The sequence below is a fragment of the Ursus arctos genome, unplaced genomic scaffold, assembly GCF_023065955.2.
Source record: "Ursus arctos isolate Adak ecotype North America unplaced genomic scaffold, UrsArc2.0 scaffold_1, whole genome shotgun sequence".
NCBI lineage: Eukaryota > Metazoa > Chordata > Mammalia > Carnivora > Ursidae > Ursus > Ursus arctos.
The window spans coordinates 81,935,747-81,945,095 of record NW_026622763.1 but is presented as its reverse complement, the minus strand read 5'-3'; the positions used below and the strand labels follow the sequence as shown (position 1 = coordinate 81,945,095).

The window sequence follows — 9,349 nt, the reverse complement described above, 5'->3', positions numbered from 1 at the left end:
CTGTATTATTCTCTATATGTTTCCAATTCATGTTCCACATGAATAAAATATTTAAAAAAATTCAAACCACTAGAAAAGTATGTTCCCAACAAATATAACAGGAGGTTAATAACGCTTTATATAAAGAGCTCACAAAAAGATAAGAAAACCTCTAAAGAGTTCATATTTAAGTGCACAAAGGGCGTTGAATAACATTCAACGTGAAGAAAAAACAAATAACACATGGAAGAATGTTCATTGAATAGAGTCAAGGATATAGAAATTAAGATTGTGAAATGCTGTGCTAATCAATTTAAGATTTAAAGATTGTATCTACTGTTGGAAAGGTGGTGACAACACATCACTTCTCATTCATTTGAGGTGGCAGTCTAACTTGGTTAAAACAGTTTGGAAAACAATTTAATAATATGCAACAAGTGGGGCGCCTGGATGGCTCAGTTGGTTAAGCATTGGACTCTTGATTTCAGCTCAGGTCATATCCCAGGCTCTTGAGATCAAACCCCATGCCATCTCTGTGCTCAGCAGGGAGTCTGCTTGAGATTCTTTCTTTCCCTCTCCCTCTGCCTCTCCTCCCCTGCACGCACGTGCTCTCTCTCTCTCCAATAAATAAATATTTTTAAAAGCTGTAAAAATTTCCATTTTAAAAAAGATTTACTTATTTATTTGAGAGAGAGCACGCAAATGGGGGGAGGGGCAGAGAAAGAAAATCTTCAAGCAGATTCCCCACTGAGTGCAAAGCTCTTGAAGAGATCATGACCTGAGCTGAAACCAAGAGTTTAATGCCTAACCAACTGAGCCGCCCAGGCACCCCTTCCATGTTTTTTTTTGACTCCATAATTCCATTTCTGAAGATCTGGTATATGGACACGATTCTGAATATATTAAAAACTTTATGTACAATGATGTTCAGAGCCATGTTTATTTTATAAGAATGAGAAACAAATTAAATATACAAATACCAGAAAAGTAATCCCACAAATTATGACATATCTTCTAGAAATATTTTGTAGCCACTACAGTTTTGCCTACAAAAGTTAGGTAATACCAGAGGAAATGCTTACAACAGCATGTCAAGTGAAAAGACCATATTCAAAACTATTCATTATGACTATTAATATTTGTATGAAAAAAGCTTGGCAGAAACTACGTCACTATGTTAAACCTGGTTATTTTTTGGATGATGGGTCACCTTTTTTCTATTATTCTTATTTTCCTATTGTTCTTTGTGTTTATATTACTTTAATAATAACCTTTACACAAGCTGCTTTACTATCTGCACTTTTCCCTTGATTGGCAGATTGTTAAATATAATATAAACTGTGCACTTTCTCCCCTTGGGAGGCGCCCACTAGAACCTTAACCAAACAAAGGCTCCTTCTTTGGTCTCACATTGATGCCCTGGCCTGGAGGGAGACTGAGCTGCTCAGCTGGCTGCTTGTGACAGCCAGAGCCACAACCCTCGATTTGCAATGGACGTAATCTCCCCACTTCTGAACTGGGATAGGAGCGGGGAGACAATTTGCAGATGTGCTCAGGTGGACGACAGTTAGGGAATCTTTAAACGCACACTGTACTGACAGGTTTCCCTGTGATGAAATGTGGAAGTTAAATAGTACAAATAATTTAGAACAAAGCAGCACGTAGAAGAATCCTGAAAGGATTTTAACTACTGCAAGACAGGTGCCTGGGTGGCTCAGTAGGTTAAGCATCTGCCTTCTGCTCAGGTCATGATCCCAGAGTCCTGGGATCAATCCCTGAGTTGGGCTCCCTGCACAGTCGGGAGCCTGCTTCTTCCCCCAACCCCCATGCTCGTGCTCTCACCCTCTCAAATAAATAAAATCTTTAAAAGTAAGTAAGTAAGTAAATATTCTGGCCTATCCTCTTTTTACCAACACATTCATAGACATTTCCCCCAAGGTTTTTCCTAAAGAGAGACAGCATCTCCCAGACAAGAAATTATATTCTGCAAGCATTGGAATGAGAACACTTGTCCAAATCAAACAATGGTTTTGTCTTAATGACCGAAATAGGTTTTTGTTTTATAAAGGTGGCTTTGACCCTCCTACCAAATAAAGTATGTTTTGATCATTACAATGTTTGCCAAGGTAGCTACAGTCAGAAAGAACACCTCCACGTGCTGAATGCAGCCTTCCTCTCTGCCTTCCTTCCCCTCTTCTTTCCCATCTTTGCTCTCTTCCTTGAGTTACAAACTGTAATGTCCATAAGAGCAGGCAAGTAACATAAATGAACAAAGGCGGTGGATACCAGGGTCGGGAGTGCGGGGCAGGGCTGAGCCAGAGAGCAGGCTCCATGTGAAGTGGGAAGTCACTGGGCAGCAAGAGCCCCCAGGCGCCGGGCAGGAGTGCAGGCCCAGGGCTAGGAGATCGTCCCATTTTTGCAATAATCCAGAATTCTAGATATTCATATGAACTCTATCAGGTTTGGAAATGGCTGCAACTAATTCAAATATTTGTTTAAACTGAGCACTCCACCAGTGAATGGCCAGTTTGCAGTTTCTGATTTGACAGTCTCATCTAAATCATGGGGTTATTATATGGATTAATACTTAACACAAGCTATATGCATTAAGTGCTTACTTTGTGCTAGGCAATGTTTGAAGTGTTTTACAGGTATTCATAATTTTCCTCACAGCAATGTTATGATGAAAGTACCCTGTAACTCCACTTCATCGATAAGAAGTTGGGGTACAGAAAAGAATAGCTGAGATGAGGGACATTAGCATACTTAGGACACCAGACTGTGTTACAGGAACACAAGAATTATAATTCTAATGGGGGAGAAGAGGACTCTTTTGAAGCATTTGCGGGGAAAGTTGAACAACAGTATTCTGAAGAGCAGAGGGGAAAGATGTGTTCCTGGTATCTTGCTGTGTAACAAATCACCTCAAAACTTAGTGGATTAAAACAACAGTTTATTGTTCTCTCTCCTGGTTTGGGGATTGATGACTCATCTGGAGAGTTCTTACTGGGATCACTCATGCAGTTGTAGTCAGATGGTTTCTGGGACTAGAGTCATGTAAAGGATTCTTCACTCACAGCCTAGCCGCTTGGCAGGATGGCATGGAGAGCTGGGTGCTGGTTGGGCATGTTTCTCCACAGCACCTCTCCAGGTGGTTAGCTTCGGCTTCCTCACCGCGTGGTGGCCTCAGGGTAGCTGGACTTAAATAGGGGCTCAGGGCTCCAAGAGTGCGCCTTCAAAGAGACAAGAAGTGGAAGCGGCCAATCTATGAAGACCTCGGCACTGAAGCTGACCCAGTCACTTCCATTTATTCTTTTAATCAGGGAAGGGACATATGGTCCAGATTGAAGGAAAGGGGCATAGACTCTGCCTCCTAATGGGAGGGCTGACAATGAGTAGCCATCTTTAATCTGCCAAAGAATGGCAGCCAAATGGACAATCTATTATGCTAGTGGATAGGTTACTGCTGGGATGAGTCACTGGCAATTTCTGTCCTTGTTCTGCCTGAGTTCTATCTCCATGAGAGTGTGATTATCCAGGCCAAGGGAAGACAGGGCCCCTTGATCACAGTCCAACCAAGGACACGCAGTAGCGGAGTGGTAGTTCCCCCAAAAGAAAATTGAGGTGTCCTCACGACAAAAAGGATGAATGGATGCTACAGAGGTAAAAACAATGTTCGCTTCAGGCATTTACTGTTTGTTTTAAATCTACTTTTGTCCAATGTGAGCATCTTCACACAAACCCACGTCCCTCCCCCCATCCCCTTCACACTCATACTTATTCTCGCTGTCCCTCGTTTTATTCAAATAACAGATGTCTACTTGCAGGTGTAGGCTAGGCTCTGTGGGGGGATGCAAAATGAGTCAGACCTGGAGCTTGCCCCCAAGCCATTCACTCTCTGGGAGGGGGAAGAGAGAGAAATAACAGCACCATCGGAGAAGAAAGGGGAAAGCGCCCAAGAGGCATAGATAAAGTGCTCTGGAAATTCAGAGAGAGAGAGAGAGAGAGAGAGAGAGATTACTTCCAGCTGCACCCTTAATCACAGACTGCGTTACCACATCTCTTGTACCGCTGTCTTGTCTGTTTATTAAATCCTGTCTTACTGAACAACAGCAAACCAGTCACACTGAATAATTCACGGAGTTGCTCCCTCCTCTGCCTCCAGAGCATCAGCTCCTCTCCGGCGGGGCCGAGAACTGGTAGGCACATGGCAGGGGTGAGTATCTCTAGACTTCAGAAGACCAGCTTCAACAGAAGAGAGCATCGATAAACTATAATCTGAATGAAGCCTATACGGGCCCATAGAGAGAGACCTTTATTAGATACTAATATTTCTTCAAGGTATTAAACGAAATAAGAAATTCAAAGATTGCTTTTTGCCACTGCCCCCCCCCCCCACTTTTATTTTCCTGGAAGGAGGAAATGTCTTTCTATTGGCATCTCCTTCCAATTACTGACGTCTCAGGTGGGTGTGTTCTTCCACCTTGGCTATGGAGAAATGTCAGATAAAGGTGAGCGACTGTAATAGTAAAACACATCCTGGCAGTGGCTCTAGAAGGAACTTCTACAAACAGCAATCGCAGATTTCTTCATGGGAACTTCTTTTGTGTGTGTAGGATCTGAGTGTTGCCTTTTGGCATCACGTCCAAGTCCTTCTGGAAAACGTACTATGTTTTCTTTTTGTTTCTTATTTTTAAATGACAGATGGTTAGGAACTATCTTCTTCACTCCTGTAATTATTTTCCCCAGTTTTTCTCCATTAAACAGCAATTACCCTCATGCATAATCTCTCTAAGTAGTTATTTTCTAGCTCCTGAAGAGAATAATCACAGTGAGTGGCATTCATCTTATGTACTTCATGGTTTTCCTCAGCATGAAACTTCTATTGACTGTAATTTGTACCACAGTAACTAACATAGACACTTAAACATGCTTGGTAGTTAATTTTTTTAAGTGGACCAAGTTTTCAGACGAAATATTCATCTGTTTTACAAAGGGTAGTTTTCCTGGATTTTATCCAAAAGTACCTTCAAAGAAAATTAGATCTATGACTGTTGTGCCTTAAATATTTTCTGAGGGAGATGTGGAGTGAAAACATTCCCCCCCCCCATGGGTTAAATTACCTCACGTTTATACTGTGCTAAGCATTTTACAAAACATGCAAATGATTGGCTTTATAGAAAAGGAAAACCCCCTTTTGGATTTACTTCTTGGTGCTAGCAATACTGAAACATGATTTAATTTACATTATACAAAAAAAAACAACAACAACTTTAGATAGGTTTGACAACTCGACATATAAATCAAGTCACAGTAAAGTAGCAGAAAACAGGAACTAGTAATTATTATCTTTAGAGGAATTATAATTTCTCTAAGCTTGGAAGCAGTAAATGAAATATCAAAGGACAAGAACAAGAGATTTGATAAATTGTACTGTTAAATATGATTTTAACAAGCAACATTATTTTACTAAAGGCCATTCATGCTTAATTTAGAAGAAATTATTCTTGGCCTTTGGCATTCAGTGGTGTCCACATTTCATAAGTAATTCCAAAAGCTAGTCATATAAAGAACTACGTTATTTTGTTGAGTCAAAATGTGAATTGTGCTGAGAGCATGGTATGCCTGACAGAGTCCCTCAGCATCCCTCACTGACCCCCCGCACCTGACTTTTGGGGTGGCCTCACCCTTCTCACCCACTGATGGTGACACACTCCGTCTCCAGAACTCACATGTTAATGCATTTGCACGAAGGAAAACATTCACTACAATGGTTTTTCTCAAATGTGGAGATTCAAAAAGGTTTCACCCAGGATGCATTTCTGGAGGATGATATAATTGCTGGGAAATTCCATAGAATGCAGGTAAAAGAAAGACAAATGGAAAGTTACCAAATTTCTAGAGGTGTTGCCTGAATCAGGACTCTCTTTAATTGGCTTTAGGAGAATTGCAACTTTGAATATGAATGACAGTATTCAAGGGAATTGGTGCTACTGTTAAAAAAAAAGACAGGAAAAAAAGAAAAAAGAAAAAAAAGAAAGAAGCTAGGGGAGCAGGACGGGGTGAGGACCCTGTTTCAGAATCATACAGAGCAACGATCACCAGCAGTTCGTGTGAATTCCTGACGGGGAGTCCTCTTGAATCAGATGATCTCTGGGCAATATTAACAATGCCCAGGACTGCGCAGGCGGACAGTGTCCACGGTCACACATCTCAGGCATAAGGACGGTGGTTCCCAGCCACGCCTGAATTCCTTCCTGCTGTCACATCTCCTTCCTCTTTCTCTCTGAGCTTGTCACACCCTCATCAGCCCAAGGCCGGACCCTCCAAGGCCCTCCAGCTGGTCTCCCCGGGGCTCTAGTCTGTTCCATCACTAACCCAGGAAACGCTTTCCCCAGAGGCTACTCCCCAAAAATGGGTGTGACCACGTCTCTCCCAGGTTTAAAATGCTTCAGGGAATCGTCCGCTGCCTTCAAGAGACTGTTCCCAATTCTTTCTTTTTTCTTGCGGTAAAAAACACATAGCATGAAATTTGCCACCCTCGTGATTTTCAAGTGTACAATAGTTAAGTGTTAACTATACTCACATTGTCGTGCAATGGATCTTGAGAACTTCTTCACCTTGCAAAATTGAAACCATACCCACGAAACAACTCCTCTCTTTTGCCTCCCCCGCCCCTGGCCACCACCATTTTACTTTCTATTTCGAGGAGTCTGACACTTTAGATAACCTTACAGAAGTGGAATCACGCCGTATCTGTCCCCCGGCTACTGGCATGTTTCACTGAGCAGAATGTCCTCAACAGTCATTCATGTGGTAGCACGTGTCTGAATTTCCTTCCTTCTAAGGCTGAATAATATTCCATTGTATGTGTTCACCACATGTTGTCTAGCCATTCAGCCAGAGGGATGTCTGGGCTGTTCTCACCTCTTGGCTATTGTGACTAATGCTGCTATGAGCAGAGGTGTACAAATACCTCTTCAGGATTCTGCTTTCAATTCTTGTGGATAAATACCAAGACGTGGGGTTGCTGGATCATGTGGTAATTCCAATTTAATTTCTTGAGGAATTGCCAGACTGTTTTCCTTTGTGGCTACTCTATTTTACATTCCCACCAATAGTGCACAAAGGTTTTAATTTTTCCACCTCCTCACCAACACTTCTATTATTATTATTATTATTTTATTATTATTATTATTATTGTCATCCCCTGGTGATTATTGAAATTGAGCATCTTTTTATGTTTATTGCCTATTTGTATGTCTTCTTTGGAGAAATGTCTATTCGAGTCTTTTGTCCATTCTCCAATTGGCTGTTTTCTTTTCCTGTTGTTGAGCTGTTGTGCCCAATTCTTAAGCATGGTCTACACCCCTCAGGTCTGGTTGTAAGCCTCATTTCCCTCCTCTCTGGACATCATATGGTTCTTTGTGGCAGCTCATTTCCATGAGGTTCCGTCATGGAGGAGCCATGTTACTGATCTCTTCATGTGTTGCTCCTGACAGGGCGCTCCCCTCCCTACCTCAAACATATCTTGACCCCTGGAGCAAAATCTACTTCTGCCAAAAAGAAAACTTACCTTGAGGGAATTGTCTTTGGGAGGTCTTCTCTCACCATGTCCTGAAGCCCACAATTGCCCCCAAGCACAGAGTTCTCTCGCTTCTGGACCATCAACCCACCCTGTGTGCAGGGCTGATCGTGTGGGTCTGTGATTTTTATTATTATCTGTCTCTCCTACTAGACTATAAGCTAGTTAAGGATCAGAACCAGTATCTTATTTAATATTCACACTCTGATGCCATGCATGGGACTGCCAGTCAGCTGTACCATTAAATATTTTCTGAAGGAAGGGAGGGAGAAGGAAGGAAGTCTGGCAGGCAGGCGAGGGAGCCAGCGCAAAGGACAACACACAACCAGGCTTCTCCTCTATGCCCCGCTTCTCTTCCCACAGGACCACAACCCCGAAGAGCTGGGGATGAGGCGTGCAGCACTCAGGTCCCACCTGAACCTCTGTCTCAACTTCCCCAGCCGAGATAGCTTTGTCTTCACAAAGGTTACCCTCTGCTTCCTGCCGCAGGGTTCAAAATGGGAGTATGGATCCAGAGACTGCAGCCTGATGGTCCAGGGCAAACTAGACGACGTACTATCAGGCCTTGGGTTAGTGAGTCAAGTATCATTTATGAAGCATCTACTCCAAGCCAGCCAACATGCAAAGGCCTTCGGGTTTGCGATCACATTTCAACCCCTTTTTAATCCTTTGAGCAGAATTATTATCCCCACTTTTCTACTGAGGGAAAGGAGACTCAGCCAGGATGCTAGCCAAGTATTTATTTTTAAAGATTTTATTTATTTATTTGAGAGAGAGAGAGAGAGATAGAGAGAGCGAGCACAAGCAGGGGGAGGGGGAGAGGCGGGAGGAAGGAGAAGCAGACTCTTCGCTGAGCAGGGGATCAGGACCTGAGCCGAAGGCAGACTGAGCCACCCAGGCGCCCCTAGCCAAGGTCTTCTAATGCTAAGGCCATGCGCTCATTATTATATCATGACACCTCAAGGTCAGAGTCTTTTTAGATTTATAATAGACACAGTCTGTTGTTTTGATAATTATTTATTAGGTGTCTGCTCTACGGTTCACAGCCATAGTTCTCTAAGCCCAAGAGATATTTCAGAGAACATCTAGTCTGATCCCCTCAATTTACAGATGAGGAAGCTGACAGCCTGACACGATTTATAAACTGTACAGTGAATAGAATGATATCATCATGCTCTGTAGAAATTTTTTTCTATTTGATTTTTAAGTGTTTTTTGAATTTAAAAAGCAATACAAGCTCAGTGCTGAAGAAGTGTAAATGAGAAATTTAAAAAATCCATAATTCATATTCCAATTGCCCTAACACTTATTGATAAACATGGTTTTAGACTTAGCTCATTGGTACATGTTAGGCCTTAGGAAACAGATGTATCTATTAGGCAAATGACTATATATTTGCATATATATACACATGTACATATATAATTAGTTGGTATAATATTCTTTATAAAACATGTTATTGTTCTCACTGAATATTATGAATACTTCTTTATTTTATTAAAATTCTTTATTAATATTCTTAAATGATGGAAAGAATTTTTACCATCATCATAAAAATAATACTTTCTCAGTGGGGATAGATTTCCTTTTTTCAAGATTTTATTTATTTGACAGAGAGCGCGTATGTTGCACACAAGCAGGGGGAGCAGGCAGAGGGAGAGGGAGAAGCAGGCTCCCCACGGAGCAGGGAGCCCCCGACGTGGGGTTCGATCCAGGACCCTGGGATCATGACCCAAGCTGAAGGCAGACACTTAACCGACGGAGCCGCCCACGGGCCTCGAGGAT

At 42.2% G+C, this 9,349-nt stretch overlaps 1 long non-coding RNA gene across 2 annotated transcripts in view; it reads right to left on the bottom strand.

The window, feature by feature from the left end:
* LOC113250528 (uncharacterized) overlaps positions 1 to 9,349 on the bottom strand; it is a 57,655-nt gene that overhangs the window by 23,917 nt on the left and 24,389 nt on the right. The gene's annotated exons all lie outside the window — the stretch shown is intronic.